Genomic DNA, 12,621 nt, shown 5'->3' with positions numbered 1-12,621 from the left:
AGGCATCTGGTTCTTGTTCACACCTAGCCTTCCACATCTCAGATGATGCATCTTTTCTCAGCAAGAGGTTCAGGGCAGATTCTAGGCTAGCACAATTATGGGGGCAATTTTGATTCCTTGTTCACACATACTTAGCATCTCCTCTCTCTATTTTAAGAACCTGACCACTTCTTTTTCTACCCATTACTACTATCACAGCTCAAGCTATTAGCATATTTTGCCACTGTCTAAAAGCTAGCCTTCTAATTGCCCCCCCTCCCCCCATTCTTTCAATCTTTGGGTAGGATATTTGTTTTACATATGCATCTTTTACATGATCAAATGTGCATAATGGTAAGTTTGGAGATAAGCATACATCTATGAAACAAGAGGTATAATCTATGCTATGAGCTGCTTTATTACAATGCAAAGATTCCTCCCACTCTCTCCTCTAGTATTATCTAGTATATTTTGTAATAGGAACACTTAACAGAAGATCATCATCTTACTCATCTTTTCTGTGTACCATTCAGAATTGTATAACTCAGCTCCTAGCAACCGTCATTCTGCACCTGCTTCTGAGTTTTGACAATTTCTCATTCGTCATGTAGCATTTGTTCTTCTGTCTGAATCAATTCATTTAGTGTATGCCTGCCAGACTTCCCCACATCATCATCTAAATGCCAAGATTTCCTTTTTCTTTTAACTGCTTTGTTTAAAGGTACCATAAAAAATAATGAATGCCATTAATGAAATATTTTCACACATATATATGATTATTTATTCCTTGCCCATATTTGTTCCCTTAGGTTGTTGTCTTTTTACTAGCTCCCCTTCTTGCTTCTTCCTTTCTCTTCTTCCCCTCTAGTAGCCTCATTTTCTTGTGTGTGTGTGTGTGTGTGTGTGTGTGTGTGTGTGTGTGTGTGAGAGAGAGAGAGAGAGAGAGAGAGAGAGAGAGAGAGAGAGAGACTCTGTACTTTACATATGAGAGTCCTTTTCTCTTCCTTCCTACATTACACTTGCTTCTTCCTCATTCCCCTAATTAGACCATTTTCTTCTTCCTGATAATCAGCCTTCTCCTTCCATATCACATGTATGTACTCAGATCTAGATACTGCAATGAGAGAAATGGGCTTATTTCCCTTAATAGTTATCTATACTCCCATATTTTTTCTGGAAATAGCATAATTTCATTTATCCTTGTTGCTGACTAAAATTCTAAGTGTATTCCCAGAAGTTGTATAGCTGGATCATATTATAGCTCTGTTTTCAATTATTTTGAGGAAACTTCATACTGATTTCCATCATGGCTACAGCATTTTCCATTCCCACCAGCAATTAATAATGATTCCTCTTTCCCAACATCTGCATACTTGTTGATATTTGTTTTCTTGCTGATAGCCATTACGACTGGGGTGATTTGGGATCTGAATATAATTTTAATTTACTTTTCCTTAAGAGCTATGAATTTTCATAAATATTTTCAGCTATTTCTTGACTATTTGTATTTCTTCTTTTAGAACTCTATATTCAGTTTACTAGCCGATTACTGATTGATTTGTTTTCCCGATGATTTTGTTTCATTCCATAAACTGTCTCTTCAATTGCCTGTTATTCCCCTTTCTATTCTGAATTACTCTAATGTTGTATAGTGCTATTTATCAATTCTCATAATTATTTCTTAAGCTTTTTCAGTTCTTTTCAGAATGTCATTGTTTATGTCTATATTTTGAAGCCTGTGCCTTTTGTTTTTCCCTAGATGTTTCAGAGTTTCATGTCCTATTCAGGGTACATTATCTACTTTTGTATAAGGTGAGCGAGATTGATGTAGTTTTATTTTTATACATGTGAATGTCCAGTTTTAAGCACCTCATTTGCTGACTAAGTTATCATTCACATGAAATAAATTTCTTTGTATATATTCTTTATTAATTCTTTGAGAATTTCATACATATAGACAATGGATGTATGCCATATCAACCTTTATTTAACACCTCCAGTCCCTCCCACTCATCTCCACTATAACTCTCTCTCAACTTTATGTCCTTTTGGGTTGTTTATTTGGTTGGTTGGTTGGTTGGTTGGTTGGTTGGTTGGTTGGTTGGTTGGTTTGCTGGTTGATTGTTCTAATGACCCTCTGAGTTCAGTTAGTGTTACCCAATTTTGTAAGGCCACTCATGAAAACATGATCAATATCTGCAAAGGTCCATAGCCCTGAAGAGAACCCCTGAAAAGAATATCATTTATGTAGCCATGTGTGAAAAAGCCATGTCATGCTGTATGACACTACACTGAGATGATCATTTGACTTTTTTTCCCTCAACATGTAGTTTACCACTACCAGTAACTTCAGTCACAAGTAATCCAAAGCTGTCTTCTGGGCTTCATAATCACTTTTAGTCATGAGCATGTAACTCCACATAGATATGCACTAATAACATACAAATATGCATACAAATAACTAAAATAAATAGATAGATAGATGATAGATAGATAGATAGATAGATAGATGATAGATAGATAGATAGCTAGATAGATAGATAGATAGATAGATAAACAAGAGAGTTATTTAGAAAGCAATTTGATAGATATATACTATCTGTTTAGCAAAATAACAGAAAAAACATTCAGCCTGGGACCTATGGACTTTTGACTAGGTTTACAATATCAAACGTGAATTCATTCCTGTGGTGTGAGCATCATATTTAATCAGGAAGCCATTGATTGCTCCATAACAGACTTGCCACTATTGCAGCAGTGAGCGTATTTTTCCTGACTAATCTGTATTGGTGCCCAAAGGATCCATAGCTGAGTAAGGCTACAGATGATAATTCCTCTGCACAAAGGCAGGTTTTTGGATGATTTTTTTGTTTGTTTATTTTGGGGTTTTGTTTGGTTGGTTTTGTATTATTTTAGCATACACAAAATAGCTGAAAAGAGTGGGTCTTCAATGAGTATTTGTTAAATAAATAAATGAATAAAAAACATTGATTGAATAGAATGTGGCCAAGTGGTGGTAACAGTTCTTTGAGCAAAGCAACCAGTATGGAAAATAAGCATAGGAAATTCTGTTCAACCTAGTTTTAATCAACATAACAAAGAGCTAATTCAAGACCACATTTATTTCTGGATGATGGAAAACAAATTAAATTTGATAAAAGAAATAGGTGAGTATAGTCAATAGAAGTAGTGAGAGATCGTCTTGTTTTAATTATACATTTGAACATTTTCAAGTTTATTTTAGTAATATTACATAAAATCATACATGCTCTTCAGCTTCCTCTCTGATTTCCAGGTGTCTCCCCCCAAGAAATCACTCTTACTTTGGAGAAAAAGTTATTATTCATAGCACTGGTAATGGTGAAAAAATAAAAAGGAAGGAAAAAATAAAGAAGTAGAGCCATCTAAAACTTTAAGGAGGAAAAATAGAAATAAACTGGAGTTTGGTTTATTCATACAGTATGGTTTTGTAAATGTATTGAGTTTAAGAAACCAGAACTACACTTATTAGCATGCATTTTAAAAACAGTGTGAAGTAAAAACAAACTAGAAGTTATATATACTGTGTAAACCTTTATGAATTTTTTTCAAGACACTGAAAAAATATTTATATTTTATATGGCTTTACATATATGTATGAAAATACAAAATTGTATGGAACTGTCAATGCTGCAGTAGAGTGACATTTGGAATTCAATAAGGAAATATTTGGGCAGTGAGTCTTTGTGCTATCATATATACTAGCAGCTTAAATATTTTTAAGTAAATATGATAACTATATATATTTAATCTCTTATAGAAGTCTTTTCTATTTTCTTGTTTTAAAAAATACAAGTTATAAATTAAAATTTTGAAAATAATCTTTTGGCAAAGGAGAATAAGATATAGGTTGGATAATTTTACAGAAGCAATGTGAAAATATAAAATTCTGGGAGACATAAAATATAAGTATGTTTGTAAGAGGGGATGAAGGCTTTTGAAAAGGGGAAGCAGACAATGTATGATAAAAGACAGCAAGAGAATTTGTAGGAAGTTTAAAAAAAAACAGACACACTGGCAATTGTTAGTTATGACAAGGAGCCTTGACTCTTAAGCTAGTCTTTTTGTTGGATAGAAAGAAGAGGTATTGATACCTGGATAGGAAAATAAAAGGAACTCACGCAGAGTCTCAGGAAAGCTGAAGACAATATGCTATGGGACTACTTCTGAAAAGTGAGGTCATCAATTGTAATTTGGGTAGATCAGAGAAGGCTCAACATTTCCATGTGCATGTAATAAGAAACTAAGCCTTAAGTGGTTGCTTTCCCAGGCAGCTTCATCAACCATATTGTAGTAGAAATTAGTTTGTTTTGTGCTGTAACTGACAAGAGATTCTGAGCAGAATGTGGCACGGAAATGTTGTTTGTATTATTGTAGCAAAGAAGCAGAGAAGGCAGGGAAGGAAGGATTCTGGGACATGTGGTAACCATCATAGACATTGACCCAGTGATATGCCATCCCTCTAGTTTTCTCTACATCCTGATAATGCTGTTAAGTTATGAATATACCAATATATAAATAATTTATTTTATCACCCCTCATGAACCAGTGACCTCTGATCTAGCAACAGGAAACCAAGCTTTTCATACAGGATCCAAATCAAGGATATATTTCATATAAAAACCCTAACAAGGAAATTGGTCAGGTTGAAAATCAACTGATTTGTGAAAGCAAAAAGAAAATAAAAGCCTCCTATAGGGTTGAATAACAATATGAACTAACCAGTACTCCCTAGAGCTGTATCTCTAGTTGCATATGTAGCAGAGGATGGCCTCATCGGCCATCAATGGGAGGAGAGGCCCTTGGTCTTGCAAAGATCATATGCCCCAGTACAAGGGAATGCTAGGGCCAGGAAGCAATGTGGGTAGGCTGGGGAGGATGGTGAGGGGAGGGGAGGGGTCTTTGGAGATAGCATTTGAAATGTAAATGAAGAAAATATCTAAGAAAAAATGTTTAAAAAAAAGAAAAGAAAAGCCACAAGTGTATATAGTACTTATATCATCAACAAATGTACTTATAACATCATATAAGTATGTAGTACTTATGTATATATGTATATATATATATATGTATATAGTACTTATAACATATATGTATATAGTACTTATATATGTATATAGTACTTATATACATATATAAGTACTCATATATGTATATAGTACTTATAACATCAACAAAATGACTAAACCTGGTGTGAAGACTTGGAAAGATGAAGGGGAGGGCTTTCACAATTCAAGGGAATGAAGTAACAATAAAGAAGTTAAAGGTACAAGGGAGATGCAGTTATAGTAAGTAAAAAGAACAATGTCTGCATCAGGTCTATACAAGAACAGGCCTGTCAACAGCTAGCGGCGGGAGGAGTAGGTGCTGAGGGAGCTCCATCCCACACAGCTGGACCTTTCCTTGTGCAGCAATTTGGAAAGGGGGAATATTGCCTTCAGTTGTGTTCTCACTGATGACCCCACTAGTCCCTAAAAGATAGTTCCAATCAGATGATCACACTTAACAATGGTCATCAGACTGAATTGTTTGTGAAACAAGCCCCCTTGTACTGATGAGTGAGGGTTGATGGGGTAGGAGGGAAGGAGGGAAGTAAAGGGAGAGAAGAGAAATCATAATTTATTTTACAGGAAAACTGATTGTTACAATGTACCTAATAATCATACAACACTCAAACCTATAATACACGCAGATCGTTTTATGTTACTATTTAGACGGACATTTCAAAACATTAAAGAGGAAAGTTGAAGCTTTAAAATTTGGATGTGTTGTATAAAATTAAATATTAGATGATGTGTTAAGTTTAAGGCTAAGATAACAAAGGGTATTGAAAGTGATGGGACAGAAAAAAATTACAGGATGCTTATAGACTCACTGAGAGAGAATGGTACTTTTATTTTTAGTAGCAAAGATAAGTATTAACTATAATGGTTTTACAATTATTCTAATATAAATAAATTAGGGATTTATATGCAATGATAATTTACAAACCTAATTAATTTTTCAGAAAATTTCTTTGATGTTCTTCTGTGTAAATACTTTGATATTGTCTACTAACTTAAGAGTTGTTTTCAATATCATAAAATAATGCAAATACTTATGCTAAAATATGTTTTATTTTGCACATATTGGAAAGCATCTCTAGGGCCATTTTTAGATAAAGAGAAAGCCCTTGGTTACAAGTCATGTTATAAACTTGAATATTCAAGTTGCTACACACACATCCATGTATGCACATACACACAAATTATATATATTTCATATAAAAACCAAAAAGAAATTAGGTTGAAAATCAACTGATTTATGAAAGCAAAAATAAAATAGAAGTCACACATGTATAGTATTTATGAAAACACATACACACAGATATATGCACACACATATAAATATATGCAACTTGCATATATATATGTGTGTGTGTGCAAGTTACATATATTTATGTAATATACAACCACTTTATAATTTTTTAGATATACAAGTTCTATATATTCATATAAACTAAATATAAAATATATTTATCAAATCAGAATAAATATGAAGTAAGTTGTTATTCTAAAGAGTGAGAACTAGGTATTTATTAAATTGTTATTTATATTTTATTTCCTTCACAATTAAAGAATAGGAAAGTATTTACCATAGTGGCATGGTTCATTGTTCCAAGCTTTAAGAGCACAATAAATGACATAGATGGAAAAAGATATATTTTCTCCCCTGTCACACAGAGAGGCAATTTATTATTCCTTTGCTATATGTTTTCCAATTCACATATGAAATGCATAAATACACATAAACCACTTATATTTTATATCAATTTAAATGCTTATTTCTATTTCCTAATAATATCATGGCAACAATTTCACTAAACTTTTGGGGTTCAGCTACAATGTGGTTTGTAAACACTTTGGGAGTCTTTGAACTCATCCCTAAATAAGAGAAAATGGGATAAATTGATAATTAACCCACTTTTCTTTGATTCTTCCATGAACTGAAGATTCCTGGCAAATGATCCTTACAAAGTCTAGAGGAAAAAAAAAAAACAAAACTTTTAGTAAGTCACAATATAAAATACATACTGAAGCTAAAACTGCTAGGACCCAAATATGTGGAGACATTTACACAGAAATTTTAACATAGTTTGGAAGGTTGAATATGGGTCAACATGGCAATGGGAAGTTCTACACATCAATGAGTTTTTCCTCATCAACATCACAAGGAGATTCATGTAAGGAAAAGGGAATTTATTCCACACTTCTGAAAGGAGAGGAGACAGGTACCCATGTAGAAATATACTCACAGTAAAGGTCTATGTCCCATTCTGCATCAAAAGAGACTTTTCTAGTCGAGTTCCTTTGATGAATGAGAGGGGAATCTAAGAAATCCTTTGAAAACATTGCAACATAATCCAACATGCCCATTAAAAGACTAACATTTAGCAGGGTTCTTAGTGAGTGCTTATCTTCTCTGTGACTGACTGCTATAGAACATATTACTAACAGAATATGTGAACTAACACAAAAGAGCAGAAAGATACAAATTGTATCTGATTAGAAGTTAGGAAAGTCCAGCTAAGTAGTGGTGGAACACACCATTAATACCAGTACTCTGGAGGCAGAGGTAGGTGGATCTCTGAGTCCAGTGCCAGACTAGTCTACAGAGCTAGTCCCAGGACAACCAAAGCTACACAAAGAAACCCTGTCTCAACAAAACAAAACAAAACAACAACAAAAAAAAACAATCAAACAAACAAATAAGCAAGAAGCTAGAAAATTCCAAAACAAACAAACAAAACCACATGAGTCAGAAAATTTTGGGAGAAATATGTTCTTTTTTTTTTAAGATTTATTTTATTTATTATATGTAAGTACACTGTAGCTGTCTTCACATACCAGAGGAGGGAATCAGGTCTTGTCACAGATGGTTGTAAGCCACCATGTGGTTGCTGGGATTTGAACTCAGGACCTCTGGAAGAGCAGTCAGTGCTCTTTACCACTGAGCCATGTCTCCAGCCCAAGAAATATGTTCTAAGTATGGCTGTTGAAAGCATAAAACAAAGCCAGCTCCTAATAAAGAACACAGAACCCCACAGTCAAGTCTTGCTTATCTCTGTTTACGAAAAAAAGTTCTTTATCGTTTTTCATTCCTGGATGAGCCATAATTTGGAGAAGCTTTATTTCGCAATGTGAAATAAAAGTCTAATAAGATTTGTTTCCACAGGAAAACACATGCCTTTTTGGAGAATACACTGGGGGGTATTTCAAAATGGCTACTCATGAGCACTATATACCATGACCAAAGCAAACAGTCAGAAAATCTGGTTTAAAAACAAACAAACAAAAAAAAAAAGATAACACATAATCTAAACAGACAAGTCATTGAAACGAGACTCAGATTATGTGACAGATTTTAGACTTATCAAGAGGAATTTAAAATACCTACTTACAATATGTTGAGTGCTCTAGTGGGATAAGCAGACAATATGCAAAGACAGATGGCCAATGTCATAGAGAAGACACTAAATGTAACAGAGAACAAAACACTAGAAATGAAAAATACCACAACAGAAATGAAGGGTGTCTCTGAGAGTCGTGAGTAGCCCAGATGTGATAAGGAAGGAACTGGGAAGCTTAAGCCTTTCTGATAGAAACTTTCCGAAATGAAACAGAAAGATAAAATTTAGGAGAACGTCAAAAGGACCAGAAACCTAAATCTAAAACTGCTTTAAAATATATAGACATGTTGATTCCACAATCAGGGAAGTCATAAAATGTAGGTAAGAATAAATCCTAGAAAGGAAAGCATTAAGAATTTTCAAAAATTAATGAAATATCAAAACGCAGATAGAAGAGCTCAGAGAATATCAAGCAGGATTAATGCACAGACATTTACCTCCAGCTGCATCATACATGAGACTTGGGTAAAGAAAACCATACTAAGGAAAGTGAAATTTGCTGGGCAGTCAGTGAGTAGTACAGAGACACTGTCCAGAAAGATAAGAACTTAGAGGATTGTTCATGAGAGCTGTGCAAGGCCGAAGCAAATCCAAAGAAACATTTAAAGTATTGAAATAAAATACCAAGAGCAATTTCTGTCTTTAAAATTGAGAAGGCCCCAGGGAGTGGGGAGGTCTGGCAGGGTCGGGGTGGGAAGGTGCATTATCTTGGAGAGAGGAGGAGGAGGAGGAGTATTAGGATAAGGAACTGTTGGAGGGCAGATGGGAAAGGGAGATATTGACTAGACTGTAAAAACAAAAAGATTAAAGATAAACATTGGTCTCCAGATACAGAAGTATCTTGTAAAAATTGTCAAGCCTAGATGTTAATAAGGAGATGAAAGGATAAAATGGCATATATATTTATATTTATATCTATATCTATATCTATGTCTATGTCTAGGTCTAGTTCTAGGTCTAGGTCTATGTATATGTGTTTGTGTTTATATTTATATCAACAAATACACATGCATGGAGTCACACACAGGCACATACAAGCACACACAAACACACATGAATATCATATAAAGTAAAATAAGACAAATTCAGAACATTAAGGTAAATGTCACATATTTTCAACACATATGTGATATATGGATGGAAAGAAGAGAGATTGTTTGTCAGAGGAAAGGGGACCAATGGGAGAAGGGAGAGGGAAAAGAGAAGGGGTAGTATAATGTGAACAATAGCAAAGTATATGGAGCAGGTGTGAGAGATGCCCTAAGGAAACCTGCACTTCATAACTAGTTGTTGAAACAGCAACAACAAGGCCAAAAGAAAATTTTAGGTAGAAGGAAGAGGTTATAGGTCAGAATCTCAGATCCATACACACCCGCCCCCCAAAAAAGTGTTGGAGACAGATTGAGTCATTATAAATAAAGTATCTTGAGGATTCCAGAGCAAAATCAGGACATGATTAAACAGCCAAGTCTTTTATAAATCTTTGAAATAACTTTATTGTATCTTTAGCAAAAAATATGCTGACCTAAACAACTGAATATAATCTATAAGATTAAAATCATAACTAAGTCCACATAAGCACTTTATTCTAATTGATAAAGTTGATTCCCTAAGGAGTGAGCATAAGTTACAGTACAAATATAAGAAACTTTGCATAGATCCCAGGCTATAGCATCCAAATGAATGCATGGCATTGAGCAGAAACAAATTCTCTCAGTGTCCAAATGACCATACAAGTAAGCAAGGGGATGGTATTAGCATGGTAGATATAACAGTGGATACAAGTAGGAGACAATACTGTGAACTCTCATCTCATTTAAAATAGTTATTGGTCGTTAAAGAGAAGAATATTTACCAACATGAGTAGACAGATGAATTCTAAAAACATTTCATTTCTCATGCAGAATCAGAAGCTGTGAGTCCTGAATAGCAATGATCAACATTAATACCCAAATATTGTTTTCCCTATTATGTTTTATTTTATTTTTCTAAGATCGTGGTTTTAATATGTCTTTAGTAAGAGAAATCAGGGTTCCTTGAGGAACAAAGTGAGTTGAAGATTAGGTAGAAAGTGACCAACTTATTTTACAATGACTGGTAATGTTCAAACAAAAGAGGGCAAAATGAGCAAATTTTGAGGGAATTTCAGCTACAAACATAAAATAAAGCAGTAATTAAGTTGTGATTTCAAAGATAAATTATCTATAGATGTACAGTGTATATAGATGAATGGATAAATATGTGGGAAATAAGCAACTATTTCTATGCACAAAATGCTAATCAATACTCTTCCTTTAAGTAGTTGGAGAATTCCATAATCAATGGTAAGCCACATATGGTAATCATTATCCAGAATCTAGTATGAAGTATTATAAAGTCCCACTTCAACTAACCCAAACGGCCCATCAGTCTTCACTGACATGGTTGGCCTAAGTGACCCTTTATGGTTCTTTCCTAAATCCACAACAGTAGTGGGTTCCTGGAAAAAAAATCTCCTTAAAAGACAGTCTTCTATGCCCCAGTATAGGGGAATGCCAGGTCCAGGAAGTGGGATTGGTGAGCAGGGGGAGGGGGGAGGAGATAGGGGTTTTTGGAGGGGAAACCAGGAAAAGGGATAATATTTGAAATGTAAATAAAGAAAATATCTAATTTTTAAAAAGTCTACTACATACTACTCATGGCACCTCGAAACTTCCACTCATTGAATACCACCATCACAGCTGCAAGGGATCTAAAGAGATGACTAAATGTCAGACCCTAAATTGAATCCTGAAATGAAGTTACAAACAAAACACTAAGAGTTGTGCACGGACTTGCCAGAATAATGCACATACTCGAATAAACACTTTGTCAGTCTTGGTCCATTGATTTCAACTCATGCCTTACCTCTTCTCCCGGCCAGCCATGCAAGAAGTACACGATTTAGAAGATGGGCTGTGCATACAGGCAAACCATTATCATGAATTTTTAAAGTAGCGCTTATGTAATTAGTGGACTTTTTAAAAATTCTTCAAAATATTTAAATGACTGTTGGGGGTTCTTGAAATAGGTTATTCATTTAAACAACCTTATATTTTAGGGATATTTTTTTAAAAAATGGTTTTTGCCTATTGTAGGCAAATGCTATACTGAGGTTCTATTATAAATTTTTCCACATAGGAGGTTACTGTTTAAAGAGCCATGTCTGTAATACATTCTTCTAAGATCCATGTGCCCATTTACATACTCACAGTAGCACATGAAAGAACAATTTTCCTACAGTACCAGCAACACCGAACATTATCCTCTATTTAATTTTGGCTAATTAAGTAGGGAAGAATCATACCTCATTTTACTTTGAAAGGTAGAATTTTTAAAATAATTTCATTGGCTATTTAAATGTATCCCTTTATAATTTCAAGTTGGTTTTAAATATAGATTTAATGAACTCCCACTATGTTCCAGGGAACCTTCAAATGCATGTTCTTACATTATCTTTATTATCCCTTGCATCTGGCTGCAAGTAATGGGAAACTCAATTAAACCTGGCTTAAACAACAAGAAGAAGCTATTATCTTCCATAAGAAGAAGCCCAGAGGGAAGGTGGTTGCTAGAATAATCCACCTGCTTAAGAATGCCAAGGTTCTAAAATTTGCTCCAAGACTTGCCCTTCATCTTTATCAGGCATCTATGGAAACTCCAGAAATCAAGAACAGAAGAAATAAAATGGTCCTGACAATATAATATTCTCCTTTTTAGAAATAAGAAAAACCTCTCCTAAAACTATTCCATATCAAACCAATGGGTAAGTCTCCATGGACTATATTCTCTTCCTGCTAAGAAAAGCTTAGCCTACATGCTGAAGTCAAATCAGTACTGACTTGGTAAATTGAGGGAGCTATGGATAAATTAACAACTTAAGACTTCTCTCCATATAGTGATTTGATGGATTCCAAAGAGAATTGTCCCCCATAGACTCAAATATTCCAATACTTGATCCCCACTTGGTAGTACCTCTTGGGTAGGTTTAGGAGGTCTGATCTTGCTGGAGGAAATAAGTCACTGGTGTCCGGTTTTGAGGTTTCTAGGGCACAAACCATGCCCAGTTTGCTCTTTTTGTTTCCTGCATGGTGTTAGAGATGTGAGTACCCAGCTATTCCTGCTTTCACATCTGC

The sequence above is a fragment of the Mus musculus genome, chromosome 11, assembly GCF_000001635.26.
Source record: "Mus musculus strain C57BL/6J chromosome 11, GRCm38.p6 C57BL/6J".
NCBI lineage: Eukaryota > Metazoa > Chordata > Mammalia > Rodentia > Muridae > Mus > Mus musculus.
Note: the sequence above shows the minus strand (reverse complement) of the source record.